Raw genomic sequence first — 15,455 nt, 5'->3', positions numbered from 1 at the left:
TTGCGATGACCTAGAGGGGTGGAATAGGGAGGGTGGGAGGGAGGCTCAAGAGGGAGGGGATATGGGGACATGTGTATGCAGATGGCTGATTCGCTTTGTTGTGCGACAGAAACTAACACAGTATTGTGAAGTAATTATGCTCCAGTAAAGATCTTTTTTTTTTTTTTTTTTTATAAATTTATTTATTTATTTTTGGCCATGTTGGGTCTTCGTTGCTGCGTACGGGCTTTTCTCTAGTTGTGGTGAGCAGGGGCTACTCTTCGTTGCAGTGTGCGGGCTTCTCATTGAAGTGGCCTCTCCCATTGCGGAGCATGGGCTCTAGGCGCGCAGGCTTCAGCAGTTGTGGCACACGGGCCTAGCCGCTCCGTGGCATGTGGGATCTTCCCGGACCAGGGCTCGAACCCGTGTCGCCTGCATTGGCAGGCGGATTCTCAACCACTGCGCCACCAGGGAAGCCCCAGTAAAGATCTTTTTTTAAAAAAAAGGAAAAGAAAAGAAATCAGTGGGGGAGTAGAGGGCACCCCACACCCCATTAGACGAGAGAAGGGAACCCAGGCCCTCTGAGTGTCCGTCAGGCGCCTCCTACTACTGTTTCCAGGGTGCTGGCCTTCATCTCTAGGAGCACTGTTCTTGGTTGCAGGTTATTCAACATGGGAGGATCCCCTTTCTAAGCCAGATGGGCTGAGAAAGGGGAAGCTTAGGTTTTGCTGTAACACTGCCTGGCCTTTATATAAGTTGGGGGTTGGGAAAATGGCCTAAAATGTGTTGCTTACAGTTAGATCTTTTTGCCACAGGATGGCGAAATGCACTGAGCTTCCCTATGTTCAGGCCTTTATGGCCATTTATCATAACCCTGCTCTATGTGGCTCCTCTAATCAAAAGCCTGAGGAATCAAAAAAAAAAAAAAAAAAAACCACTCTCCTGACATTCTAAACGATCCTCTTTTAACCACCACCACCCCGCACCCAGCTCTCATGGGGGAAACCAAGCTTCTCCCACTCATGCAAATTCCCTCCAGTTTCTTCTGGTCCAACTAAGATCCCCACCTCCCCAGAGGGACAACCCCTGATGGGACAGTGTATCAGCCAGCCTGCCCCTGTTATTAGGGCCAATTTGAGCAATATTTGGTCTATATTTTAGCTATGAAACTATGACTACAGAAAAAGAAAGACGATTTTTTTTGACACTGGATGGCCACAATATTCTTTAGACTCCGGAGAAAGTTGGTTAAGGTAAAACTCTTTTGAAATTACAAAACTGGTTCTTTTTGCATGTGCAGTTAGAGAAAGCTAGCTCATTAAAACACTTTTTTTCAGAATTCTGACCCTGAGAGAACAAAAATATGCCTAGGGGAAAACTTGAAATTAACTCTTATGCTGTCCTTGAAATACAGACATAGCCCATTTTGCCTGAGACTTCGGCCTTGGATTAATTAGTAGAACTTCAAGCCAAGAAAAAGAGAGAGAGAGAGAGAGAGAGAGACAAAGAGGCATTTAAACCTCAAGTGGAAACTATGAGATATCTGTCTGGATATATTTATGCCTCAGTATGTGTCTTTGTCTTTGGATAATATTGCTGAAGTTAATTTGTCAATAAGCTCTATTTACTTGGCTTTTTAAAAGTAAGCACTTACAAATCAAGCAATTCTAAATAGAAGAGATACTAAGCTAAATAAATTTCAGGTTCACATGATCTGGGAAATATTCAGTGTTGAATCTCTTACAACGTTTGTACACTTTGGAAATAATTATGTTTTAGTTTTTCCAGATTTTTGGCAACTTGAAACTTTAGAGCTTTGCTAAATCAGGTCAAATGAGAAAAACTCATTAAAGGTCTAAATCATTTTTAAGATAAAATACTGGAATATTGATTGCTGAACAAATGTAAATTTACCTTTTGTCTTCTTACAAGAGGGAAACTAAAGATGTTTGGCTTTATTGGACACATGCCTTGTACCACACTGAGAAAAGAAATTGTGCTTTGTGAAAGTGCATGTTTTTAGAGGTTATGGAATATGTTCTTAAGGTTGTTAATCAGAAAATGCCAACATGACAAACAGTTCACAATTGCTTTCTTCTTGGTTTTCACTAGAGATTAAGGTTTTTAAGGGTTAAAAATTATAATACATCATTAAAGCTACTAAAAGGATAAGAGAGGGACTTCCCTGATGGCATGGTGGATGAGACTCCGCACTCCCAATGCAGGGGGCCTGGGTTCGATCCCTGGTCAGGGAGCTAGATCCCACATGCATGTCACAACTAAGAGTTCAAATGCCACAACTAAGGAGGCTGCCTGCTGCAACTAAGACCCCACACAACCAAATAAATAAATAAAATATTTTTTAAAAAGGATAAGGGAAATATTTCGGTGTGTGAAGCAAGTAGAATATATGTTGTCAGTGATAGAAGATATGAAGACTGGAATTTGGTTTTCTCTCTCTGTTAAGAGAACAAAGTTTCCTTGGAAAGCTGCCTTTGGTAACAGATTATATGAATTTATTTGCCTTTAAGTGACTTATATTTGCTTTTAAAATCTTTTGTCACTTTGGTTGAATAAATAAGTATTATTTCACAATGACCTACGATTCTATTTGACTAAGTGTTTTAAAACTTTTTGATATTTTTAACAAACTTCCTAAGAGTCAAATTCTAATTAAAGTTCTTCTGACCTCCAGCTAACTTTGAGGTGCTTCAGAAGGCCCCTGGAGCATCTCAAAAAATATATATTAAACTAACTAGGATTATTTGACAGATTAAATTACAGGAGAAACTGTCAAATAAAAGGTAATAACAACAGAGCCTGTAAAGATTATGGCACATGCAGATAAAATTCATTCCACTTCTACACAAAGATTAACCCCTCATTGTCAGACTTGCCATCCTGACGCCCTTGTAGCATGGCAGCGGTCTACTCCAAAATCAGAGAAATTGAAACGGGTCAACAATAACTGTAAATTAAGTAGTCAGGGCTACGGGAAATCCAAGATGGCTGTCTGGCTTCTCCCGGCTCCCTGGCAAGCCTCATTTTTTATTTGATGGCTTAAAGCCTTCCCTGGCTGCAAGGCTGATGCCCTCACAATGAAAGAGGAAATGGTTAGAAAATGTGTTTTCCACTGGGGGTACACTTTCTATAATCTCCAGTGATCAAGGCAGCCACTTCACTGGACAAATCATATAAGCCTTAACCAAAAACCTTACAAATTTCTTAAAATTATCACCGTCACTATCACCCTCTACCATCAGGCAAGGTCAATAAAACTAATGGAAAAACTGTACTCAAACAAAACCAAAACCAATTACATGGGATCCAACGAACTGCTAAATATGATTATGATTTTTATGATTTTTGCCTGACATATTACTGGCTTCTAATCTTTGTTTTTCAGATATAGAGAAGCCCTTCTCTTCAAGCTACTTATGGTTTACGACAATTAGGTGATTTACACCTGTGGATCAAATGAAAACATTTTTCTTTTCTCTCTGCCTTGTCCCTCCAGAAATTGGAGACACTTGGTTATGAGCAGCCTTATCAGGTAAATACAAAAGACTGTCTCCTGACACGTACAGGAATCTCCAAATATTTGGGGGACCTCTAGAAGAGAGAAATCCACCAGGCAAAATGTGATGGCAGGACTTTGGCATGGCTTTCTCGGCCTTGAGAGGCCTTTTGTGAATTTAGTCTGAGACTCCTGAGGAATTACACCAGAGTCAGTATGGAGGAGCCTATGTGGTCAATGGGCCAGACTTATTTTACAAACAAATTAGTCAAAAAGGATCTTGTTGTGATTTATGTCATAGAGTGTTCTGCCTATGTTTTCCTCTAAGAGTTTGATAGTTTCTGGCCTTACATTTAGGTCTTTAATCCATTTTGAGCTTATTTTTGTGTATGGTGTTAGGGAGTGATCTAACCAAAAGACAACCCTCAGAATGGGAGAAAATATTTGCAAATGAAACAACTGACAAGGGATTAATCTCCAAAATTTATAAGCAGCTCATGCAGCTCAATAACAAAAAAGAAACAACCCAATCCAAAAACGGGCAGAAGACCTAAATAGGCATTTCTCCAAAGAAGATATACAGACTGTCAACAAACACATGAAAGAATGCTCAACATCATTAATCATTAGAGAAAAGCAAATCAAAACCACAATGAGATATCATCTCACACCAGTCAGAATGGCCATCATTAAAAAATCTAGAAACAATAAATGCTGGAGAGGGTGTGGAGAAAAGGGAACACTCTGGCACTGCTGGTGGGAATGTGAATTGGTACAGCCACTATGGAGAACAGTATGGACGTTCCTTAAAAAACTACAAATAGAACTACCATATGACCCAGCAATCCCACTACTGGGCATATACCCTGAGAAAACCATAATTCAAAAAGAGTCATGTACCAAAATGTTCACTGCAGCTCTATTTACAATAGCCCAGAGATGGAAACAACCTAAGTGTCCATCATCGGATGAATGGATAAAGAAGATGTGGCACATATATACAATGGAATATTACTCAGCCATAAAAAGAAACGAAATTGAGCTATTTGTAATGCGGTGGATAGACCTAGAGTCTGTCATACAGAGTGAAGTCAGTCAGAAAGAGAAAGACAAATACCATATGCTGACACATATATATGGAATTTAAGAAAAAAAAATGTCATGAAGAACCTAGGGTTAAGACAGGAATAAAGACACAGACCTACTAGAGAATGGACTTGAGGATATGGGAAGGGGGAAGGGTAAGCTGTGACAAAGTGAGAGAGTGGCTTGGACATATATACACTACCAAACGTAAAATAGATAGCTAGTGGGAAGCAGCCGCATAGCACAGGGAGATCAGCTTGGTACTTTGTGACCACCTAGAGGGGTGGGATAGGGAGGGTGGGAGGGAGGGAGACACAAGAGGGAAGAGATATGGGGACATATGTATATGTATAACTGATTCACTTTGTTATAAGCAGAAACTAACACACCATTGTAAAGCAATTATACTCCAATAAAGATTTTAAAAAATTAGTCTTGATTTGGCTGTGTTTAATGGAGATGAGGGTACTTTAGGGAGAAAAAAAAAGAAGATTATGTTTCACTAAATATTAAATTCTAGATTTGTTAACTAAGGTGTTTATTAAAACCCACTTCCCAGATGGTCCCTTGCTGTTGTTATATTGCTACAAGATTTAATTAAGTTATTAAAAGGACACTCTAAGTTTGTTCCTGAAGCTTAACTTCGTAATCAGTCTTTGGATAAAGATCTCCACTATCTACAAACAGGAGATTAACACCAGGCTATGGTCATTTAAGTTTAAAGGAACCAGCCTAGTAATACTAGAAAAAACAGACTAAGTCAGACAACCTGGGGATATACTGGGCTGCACCTAATGGAAGTTCTTGACTTACATTCTTACTTATGACCTTACTAATACATTCTTACTTATGACCTTACTAATACTGCTAGCTATTTTATTTTTTATTGCCTGTTTTACAAAATCATTCTTTCTTACATTACCAAATGTACGACTGAGCCTCTGATAAAATGATAATATATAGTCCCATATGAGATCAATGATTGTAATAGTGTAACTCTTGGTATGGGAAGAAACAACAAGAGGGAAGAGTTTCCTGGACCATAAGAGACTAGGAAGACAGGTGGTCCAGAGACTTTTGGCCACTGTTAATAAGGCCTACTTCAGTAACAGCACATTGAGTGGCCTGTCAAAGAAATCTTTGCCAGAACTGGGAATGAGCATTTCTAGCACTGTGAGACGAAATGGTCATGAAATGCCCCCCAAACCTTGGTCAAATTCATGACCATGAAGGGACCCTGCCAACTGGAAACTAGCACCTGTTGCCTACCTCTACCAGGATTAAATCATGAGCCACTATGGCTGCTAACCTTCAACATCCCCTGAATGGAGTTCAAGGTGGAGTTCAGGAAAGAGGCACTCTGTGCTCTGGGGAAAACTGACAGAACAGGCCTTCAGATACATATTCTCAGGTAGATTTTTAAGGGCCAAAATTCTTGCATCTTCTCATACTAGAAAAACACTAAAATCATTAATGGTGACAACAGTTTGGGCTATTAAGGAGAAAACTACAATTAAAAGTCAAGATAGAAGAACTGTGGTTCAGACATCCAAGGGAGTACTAGGTGCCACTATGGGTGTGATTTCAGCCAGTCCTTGTATTGCTGAGAACTTAAGCTTTATGAGCTGTGTCAGATGTGAGGCCCTCAGCTAGTCTCAAGACAACACCAGCTGGCAGCTAGTAACTGCAACCTTACGCTTGCAAGGTCTCTTCTTGTATCTATTACATTTTAGACAATGAAATTGCTTTAGATCAGATGGTAACAAGATGAAAAAACATGTATGATGACAAATAGCTCCTGTTATTTATGTGTTAATACCACATTAAGCGTTAAAACCTACTTAGATAAAACCAGATAAGTGGCTACAAGTCTCTTCGAAATGCCAGGTCCAGACTGGTTTTCAGACTTATTCTCCTGAAAAGAAATGAGATGGATTTTGTCTATTAACATTCACATTGTCCAACTACTTCTAACTGGGTCTGTTACACCTACATCAATCACAATGGGCTAATAAAAAAGATGTTGTGGCCAAAAAATCAAAACAGAAGCGATATTGTAAGAAATTCAATACAGACTTTAAAAATAGTCCACATCAGAAAAAAAACTTTTAAAAAAATGTATATAACCGTGCCAAATGCTCCATTCCTTTGGACAGGGTAACCCAAGCACTGACACTACCTGGACTACCATCAAAAAATGTTACAAGGGGCTTCCCTGGTGGCGCAGTGGTTGAGAGTCTGCCTGATGATGCAGGGGACAGGGGTTCGTGCCCTGGTCTGGGAAGATCCCACATGCCGCAGAGCGGCTGGGCCCGTGAGCCATGGCCGCTGAGCCTGCGCATCCAGAGCCTGTGCTCCGCAACGGGAGAGGCCACAGCAGTGAGAGGCCCGCGTACCGCAAAAAAATATATATATATTATGAAACATAACCTGGTTCTTACTCCTACTTGGGCCCCTGGTTACAATAATTCTTTTACCGATCTTTGACCCCTGCCTTCTTTTAACCAACTTGTTTAGTTTGTTCTCTCTAGAACACAGCAGTCTTCTAGACAAGATGACAATAATGCAAAGATTCCAGTCATTCCTCAGAATAGATCCTGTCAAAGTAACAACAGAAGTCACCCTGGGGCCCCTTAATAAAACGGAGCAAGAGCTCCATGACCCCCAACTAGGTAGGATCTGTGAGCCCCATGCCAACCTGAAGAAGCTGCAGAAGACAGACGTTCACCCTTCATCTTCCCAATAAAATATCACAGGGTTCACGTCTCTCAGGGGAGATTTGGGGTAAGAGATAGATGGGCCCCTGGGCTGAGCAGCTGGAGCTTGCCAAGCAGAGTGAACTGGAGCTCTGTTTTCCCTGACACTCCCAGGACAAAGTCAGTGGCCGGAGCTGAGCCCTGCTGGAGTAGAGATGAGACGACCACGTCTATCGTTCCTGAGGTCAGGGAAAGCTCCCCGACTGCACATGCGCAGGAAGCCTCCTCGGGGGTCGAAAAGGGAGGGGCTGCCCCCCCATAACGTGTGGTCAAACTTCCCGTCAGCCTTTGCGTTGGAATCTTTCTTGTCAAAAAGACACACACTTGTCGGGAGGGCCCTAGGACAGGTCAGAGGTGGGAAAAGAGGCGAGGAAATGCGCCAGAGGGAGACAAAGATCCAGGAGAACTGCCCTGTGCAAACCACCTGACCATCCCTTTACTGCGCCTCATCAGGGAGGACGCCCACACCCTCTCTCTCCAGGTGAGTATCTCTGCCTTGCTCCTGTCTTAAATAAGCTACTTCTCTATCCCACACGTTGTGCTGTGCTTCTAATAATAAACTTTATACCTGCTTTTTACAGTTTTTGCCTCCTTGAAACATTCTTGCTTTCAAACAGGGCAAGAGCCAGGGCAACGTTGCTCCTAGCCTCCGGCCCCTGGTGGTCTAGCAGCTAGGATTCCTGGTTTTCATCCAGGACACCCGGGTTCAATTCCTGGGCAGGGAACTAAGATCCCACTTCAGGACCGCTCACTGCTGTCTCTCCGAGAACAAGATCTCCACCCATGGCACTTCTGGGTTGGGGGCTACGATGTCTCTCGGGTCCCCAATCCCAGACCTAATGCTGAAGTTACGGGATGGCCCAGGGGGCACACACAGGGTGTAGGGTCCGCTGCAGCACTCAAACGAGAAACTGAGGGTCAGTGTCCCCCAAATATGGGACGACCAGTCTCGGCCCACACACAGCAGTGGAGAGGCTGCACGCTCTCTCTCACCTAGATGGCCATTTTCGGGCCCCAGTGACCATCGTGAACTCTGTCCTCCGGGGGACAGCTGTGGCCGGGGTAACAACTGCCCTCTGACCGTGCACGTTACACTGGCCTTTGGTCAGATATCTGGGCCATGGATGGAGCCAGGGAGAGGAGGAGGGAAGAGTCGGAAAACAGAGGTCTGGAGGGGAGGCCACCAAGGCAGGTAGGCAGGACGAGGCAGGGGCTGGGCTGCAGGCTGCGCCCAACCACACACTGTCCAGGGTCAGGAGAGGTGCCCACCATGGTAAGGACACCCAGAGGGCTCAGGCGAGGGGCCCGGTACCCGGACTGCGGTGGGCAAACCAGGCACAATCTCTGCAGAAGGTGGAAACCTGTGACAGTTGGGGTGCCCACTCTGCCCCCTGGGTCCAAGGGCACCGCTCACCACAACACACACACCCAAAAGAGACACCCCGGCTGCATCGGGACTCCCCCAGGCCCTCTGAGACAGAAACCACCCAAAAGAAAAGGGAACTTCAGGAAGCAGGTCGTGCCACACGGTTTCAATCCACTTCTTCATATTTGCAGGGTTGTGGTCAAGGAGTTCACACATCCAGGAACTGGTTACCAGTCCTAGGAAGCAGGGCTGCAGACACAGAGCACAGCCCTGAAGAGCCACATGCTCCTGGGGCCAGAGCAGGGAGGGGACGTGGAGCCCTGGGCTGCAGGGGAGCGAGTCCACCACCCCAACACTTGGTGAGTGGGGTCTGAGAGGATCAGGACAAGGGCGTGGAATGGGAGCCATGGAGGGAAGACGGACCTCGGGGACCACACAGAGCGGCTGCAGCAGCAAAGCGGGCACGGGGAAGGCGGGCTGCCCAGGGGTCACAGTGCTGGCCCAGGGCAGGGACTAGGGAGCCGGGCAGGGGCATGTCCACACCAACAAGGCTGGAAACCCAGGGGCGGCAGAGCTCGGCAGGGCTGCTGGGCCTTCAAGGAACATGATAGGCTTGGGGATGGGAGCCTCAGGGCTTCGCTCAGCAGGATGTGCTGCGGGCACAGGGGCTGGGGCTGAGGACGAGGCCAGGATGGACAGGTGGGTCTGAGCAAGGACAGAGGGAGGACGCTGGCTCGGCACAGGGGAAGGAAAGGCCTCCCGTGTTGGGGGTGGGGGGCGGCTGAGGGTCCTGCCCAGGACAGTGGGGCCGGCTTGGATCTCAGGGCAGTGGCACCCGGGGTGGCGGTGGGCTCTGGGTAGCGCTGGGAGCACAGCAGGCAGGGCTGGCCTGGGCTCCTGTGTGCGCAGAGCTGGCCGCACAGAGGCTGAGCACGCAGCTGCACAGGCTACACGAGGGGCGAGCGGAGCCAGGGCCTGAGGGCCGGGAGCAGGGGCTGGGGGCCGGGAGCGGGGAGGCAGAGGGCAGGTGACCCGGCAACTGGAGGGAGAAGCGACCAAGGAGGATCCCGCGGGTGGTGGGAGAGAGAGGAGGGTGAAGCTCGGAAGGCCAGGAGCTCCTCTGGGAGGGGCCCACGGTGGGACAGCGTCTCTGCCAGGAGAGAGTGGGCCGGAGACAGGGTGGGCACCTAGCGGCTCCAGGGAAGAGAGCTCAGCCCCAGGAAAGAAAGGAGGCAGGAGTGGAGCTGCACTAGGGTGAGGGCCCGGGGGTGGGCCAGAGGGCATGGGTGCTGAGGGCCAGAGCTCCAGGGACAAGTGGCATGGAGGCAGCAGGTGAGCAGGGGGCGGGGAGGGCAGGGGGCTGCCTGGGAGCTTTGGGGGAGCAGGTAGAGCTGGTGTAGGTGAGCCTGGGGCTGGGAGGGCAGGGGGTTCCCTGGGAGCTTTGGGTGAGCACGTAGAGCTAGTGTAGGTGAGCCTGGGGCTGGGAGGGCAGGGGGCTGCCTGGGAGCTTTGGGTGAGCAGGTAGAGCTGGTGTAGGTGAGCCTGGGGCTGGGAGGGCAGGGGGCTCCCTGGGAGCTTTGGGTGAGCACGTAGAGCTAGTGTAGGTGAGCCTGGGGCTGGGAGGGCAGGGGGTTGCCTGGGAGCTTTGGGGGAGCAGGTAGACCTTCTGCAGGTGAGCCTGGGGCTGGGAGGGCAGGGGGCTCCCTGGGAGCTTTGGGTGAGCACGTAGAGCTAGTGTAGGTGAGCCTGGGGCTGGGAGGGCAGGGGGCTGCCTGGGAGCTTTGGGTGAGCAGGTAGAGCTTCTGCAGGTGAGCCTGGGGCTGGGAGGGCAGGGGGCTCCCTGGGAGCTTTGGGTGAGCATGTAGGCTAGTGTAGGTGAGCCTGGGGCTAGGAGGGCAAGGGGCTGCCTGGGAGCTTTGGGTGAGCACGTAGAGCTAGTGTCGGTGAGCACGGGGCTAGGAGGGCTAGGTGCTCCCTGGGAGCTTTGGGTGAGCACATAGAGCTAGTGTAGGTGAGCCTGGGGCTGGGAGGGCAGGGGGCTGCCTGGGAGCTTTGGGTGAGCACATAGAGCTAGTGTAGGTGAGCCTGGGGCTGGGAGGGCAGGGGGCTGCCTGGGAGCTTTGGGGGAGCAGGTAGAGCTTCTGCAGGTGAGCCTGGGGCTGGGAGGGCAGGGGGCTGCCTGGGAGCTTTGGGTGAGCACGTAGAGCTAGTGTAGGTGAGCCTGGGGCTGGGAGGGCAGGGGGCTGCCTGGGAGCTTTGGGTGAGCACGTAGAGCTTCTGCAGGTGAGCCTGGGGCTGGGAGGGCAGGGGGCTCCCTGGGAGCTTTGGGTGAGCACGTAGAGCTAGTGTAGGTGAGCCTGGGGCTGGGAGGGCAGGGGGCTCCCTGGGAGCTTTGGGTGAGCATGTAGGCTAGTGTAGGTGAGCCTGGGGCTAGGAGGGCAAGGGGCTGCCTGGGAGCTTTGGGTGAGCACGTAGAGCTAGTGTCGGTGAGCACGGGGCTAGGAGGGCTAGGTGCTCCCTGGGAGCTTTGGGTGAGCACATAGAGCTAGTGTAGGTGAGCCTGGGGCTGGGAGGGCAGGGGGCTGCCTGGGAGCTTTGGGTGAGCACATAGAGCTAGTGTAGGTGAGCCTGGGGCTGGGAGGGCAGGGGGCTGCCTGGGAGCTTTGGGGGAGCAGGTAGAGCTTCTGCAGGTGAGCCTGGGGCTGGGAGGGCAGGGGGCTGCCTGGGAGCTTTGGGTGAGCACGTAGAGCTAGTGTAGGTGAGCCTGGGGCTGGGAGGGCAGGGGGCTGCCTGGGAGCTTTGGGTGAGCACGTAGAGCTTCTGCAGGTGAGCCTGGGGCTGGGAGGGCAGGGGGCTCCCTGGGAGCTTTGGGTGAGCACGTAGAGCTAGTGTAGGTGAGCCTGGGGCTGGGAGGGCAGGGGGCTCCCTGGGAGCTTTGGGTGAGCACGTAGAGCTAGTGTAGGTGAGCCTGGGGCTGGGAGGGCAGGTGGATGTACCGGGAGCTTTGTGGGAGCAGGTAGAGCTTCTGCAGGTGAGCCTGGGGCTGGGAGGGCAGGGAGCTGCCTGGGAGCTATGGGTGAGCAGGTAGATCTAGTGTAGGTGAGCCTGGGGCTGGGAGGGCAGGGACCTGCCCAGAACCTCAGCCAACCAGGTACTGGGGTGAGCAGTTGAGTCGGCAAGTGTCATAGGGTGCAAGGGCCATTTGGTGCTCTGTGCCCAGCACTCCAGGGACAGTGGTCAGTCCGACGCCAGGTGAGCAGGTGACATGAGGACACAGCATCCGTGAGCTGAGCCCAGAGACCTGAGCCAAGGGGGCTGGGAGGGCAGGACGCAGGGCAGCTGGCAGTGGGGGCAGAGCAGGGAGTCCTACAGGACATCGGGCTGGGGGTCCCCCTGGGCTGTGCTGAGGGCCCAGGGCCGGGTAGAAGGGACACAAGGGCAGGGAGGACTCAGGCCTGAGATGGTGAACCGGAGCTCAGATGGGCAGAGGCTAGACACTCGATGGACAGGAAGCCCGGGCTCAGCTGAGGGGCCAGGATGAGGGGCTGGAGGCAGGTGAGGGAACATCTAGAGGAGGGGAACCTGAGTGCACAGAGAAAGCAGAGCAGCCTTTCTGCTGGAGCTCAGGGGGCTGGTAAGGCCAGGCATGGGGGGGCTCAGGGGAGCAGGCGGGGATGTGCAGGGCAGCAGGGGGCTGGGAGGGCAGGGCCTGCCCATGAGCCCCAGGGTCAGGGGACGAGGGGCTGAGCTAAAGGTGCTTTGGTCTGGTGGGAGGGGCCAGGTGGACGGCAAGGCCGGATGGAGAGACGACCATGGGAGGGAAGGTCTCTGAGGCTGAAGGGGCACGGGCATCACTGAGGGGACCTGATGGGCTGCAATTCATGGGCCCAGGGTCCCCAGTATTCCAGGTGCCTGTCGGGGCTTGGGACACGAGGTTACGACATGCCAAAGTGAGGTGAGGTTGACAGGGCAGCGGGCATGGCTGAGGGGAAACGAGGGGCCCTTTCAGAGCTCTAAGGGGGCTGCAGGTCTGGGTTAATCAGACCCGGTTCAGAGGGGACAGGTCCAGCTGGGGAATGGTGCTTGGGTTGCTACCACCGTGCAGGAGAAAATGACGAGGGCGGTGCAAGGTTCCCAGGGATGCCGATGGGCAGAGTGATCCAGAACACAGAGGCCCTGGGTGGCAAAGAGCAGGCCAGGACAAGGGGACAGGAACAGAGCAGGGCAGTGGGCACGGAGCAGTAGCCACTGCTCAGGGCTAAGACCGAGGGCCTGATCAGGCCAGGGACCCACAGGGGGACTGGGGTCCACGGGACTTTAATCCAGGTGGACACCCAGCCCTGACTGGGCTGCTGAGTCCAGGACCCACAGCTGCGAAGGCAGAGAACCACAGTGGCAGAAACCATGCCAGGCCGCTGGCCTTCAGAAACTCTGGAATCACATAGTCTCTGGGCACAATGGTGCCCCAGGCCTGGACACCTGATGCCCTGCCTGGACCCTCGCAGGGGTGAGGCCCTGGCAGTCACACGGCCTCTCTCTCACAGCCCCCACCACGGCCCCGGCAGTCTACCCTCTGCCTCCCAGCTGTGGGGACACACCTAGTTCCACAGTGGTCGTGGGCTGCCTGGTCTCGAGCTACTTCCCTGAGCCAGTGACTGTGACCTGGAACTCGGGCACCCAATCCAGCGGTGTGCACACCTTCCCATCCGTCCGAGGGTCCTCGGGGCTGTACTCTCTCAGCAGCACTGTGACCGTGCTGGCCAGCACCTCGTCCGGCAAGACATTCACCTGCAACGTAGCCCACCCGGCCAGCAGCACCAAGGTGGACAAGCGCATCGGTGAGAGGACGGGCGCAGGGAGGGTGTCCACTATGGGACAGACCTGGGGTCAGCCCTCCCACCTGAACGGACCGCACAGCAGGAGTGGTGAATCCCGCCCAGGGTGTCACGGGAGGCCTGTCTCTCTCCCTCACCTGAAGGCCTCCCAGGCTCAGGGAGGGGGTCCTCTGGGTGTTTCCACCAGGTCCAGTGTGGGCACAGGCTGGACGCCTCCCCCAGCCCCTGGGCCCACAGAGGCGGGCACAGGTCTCACCTGCCAAAACCTGGCCCTGCCCTAAGCCCAGCCCCGGGCCATCCCCAGCCCCGGTAACCTCCAGTCTGTTCTCTGCAGAAATCAACGGGCCAAACCCCTGTTCCAGGTGTCCCAAATGCCCACGTAAGTGAGCCGGCCTCAGCCTCCGCCCCTCGGAGGTGGACCTTGCCCAGGCGTGGCACTGGGGTGTGTGGGGGGGTGGATGGGTGCCTAAGAGGAAGTCCACCCAGGGGCTGACCCCCACCGTGTCTCCCCGACCAGCCCCTCAGTTCCCAGGAGGACCGTCCGTCTTCATCTTCCCCCCGAAACCCAAGGACACCCTCACAATAACCCGAACACCGGAAGTCACCTGCATGGTGGTGGACGTGAGCAAGGAGGACACCGATATCCAGTTCTCGTGGTACGTGGACGCTGTAGAGGTGCACACGGCCAAGACGAAGCTAAGGGAGGAGCAGTTCAACAGCACCTACCGTGTGGTCAGCGCCCTGCCCATCCAGCACCAGGACTGGCTGAAGGGAAAGGAGTTCAAGTGCAAAGTCAACAACAAAGGCCTCCCGGCCCCCATCGTGAGGAGCATCTCCAAGGCCAAAGGTGGGTCAGGTGGACGGGCGCAGGAGGGTCCCTGGGGCCAAGAGCAGTGACCATCGTGCTAACAGCCATACCTCTCCCCACAGGGCAGCCCCAGGAGCCACAGGTGTATGTACTGGCCCCACCGCAGGAAGAGCTGGCCAAGAGCTCGGTCAGCTTAACCTGCATGGTCACCGCCTTCTACCCGGGCGACATCGACGTGGAGTGGCAGAGAAACGGGCAGCCAGAGTCAGAGGGCAAGTACGGCACGACCCCACCCCAGCTGGACACCGACGGGTCCTTCTTCCTGTACAGCAAGCTCAGGGTGGACAAGAAGAGCTGGCAGCAGGGAGACACCTACACGTGTGTGGTTTTGCACGAGGCTCTACACAATCACAACACGCAGAAGTCCATCTCCAAGTCTTCGGGTAAATGAGCCACACGGCATTGGTGCCCCAGCGAGCCCTCCCTCCCCTTGGGCTCTCAGGGCCCAGTGAGGCCGCCCGAGCCCCAGCCCTGTGTACATTCCTCCTGGGCGCCGTGAAATAAAGCACCCAGCGCCGCCCTGGGCCCCGCAATGCTGTCATGGTTCTTTCCGAGCAGAGCCCCGGGCCACGTCGGGCCTGCGAGGGGCAGGGGTGGACCCGGCTCTGGGTCACAGGTGTCACCAGCAATGCGGGAGAGCTGACCCCACTCAGGGCCGGACCCAGAGTGTGCGGGTCTGCGCAGGCCGCTTGGGGGCTGCCCGAGGCCGGGGAGGGCCTCTCCTGGAGGCAACAGCTGCTCCGGCCGCCCTCCACCCCGCAGCTGCTGGGGCTCGAGTGTGTGCCCGGAACGGGAGAAGCCCACCAGAGACCCTCAGGAGAATGAGTGCCCACTTCTTCCCGCCCCTGTTGCAGCCCAAGCTGTGGGACACTGGCTGTCCTCGTCCCCATGTTCCTGTCCCTGGCTCCAGAGTCCGCGTGCCGGTTCTGTGTCCCCACGGGGGCCACACACGGCACGGGGTAGGGGGATGGCCCTCCTTCACGGTCGGGCACGGGAGATCAGGCCCCCCCCCCTCAGGCCAGATGGCTCTGCCCTGCTTGTCCCTGCC

General features: G+C 52.7%; 1 gene segment (V, D, J or C); it reads left to right on the top strand.

Moving 5' to 3' along the window:
- LOC308614135 (Ig gamma chain C region-like) overlaps window positions 1-14,940 on the top strand; it is a 28,311-nt gene extending 13,371 nt beyond the window's left edge. The window contains exons 3-6 of the C gene segment in view: window positions 13,210-13,542; window positions 13,874-13,918; window positions 14,057-14,386; window positions 14,470-14,940.
- Window positions 14,941-15,455: the final 515 nt, after the last annotated feature.

This window comes from Mesoplodon bidens (genome assembly GCF_964165515.1).
Source record: "Mesoplodon bidens genome assembly, chromosome: 3".
Taxonomy (NCBI): Eukaryota; Metazoa; Chordata; class Mammalia; order Artiodactyla; family Ziphiidae; genus Mesoplodon; species Mesoplodon bidens.
Note: the sequence above shows the minus strand (reverse complement) of the source record. Positions and strands in the feature narration are given on the sequence as shown.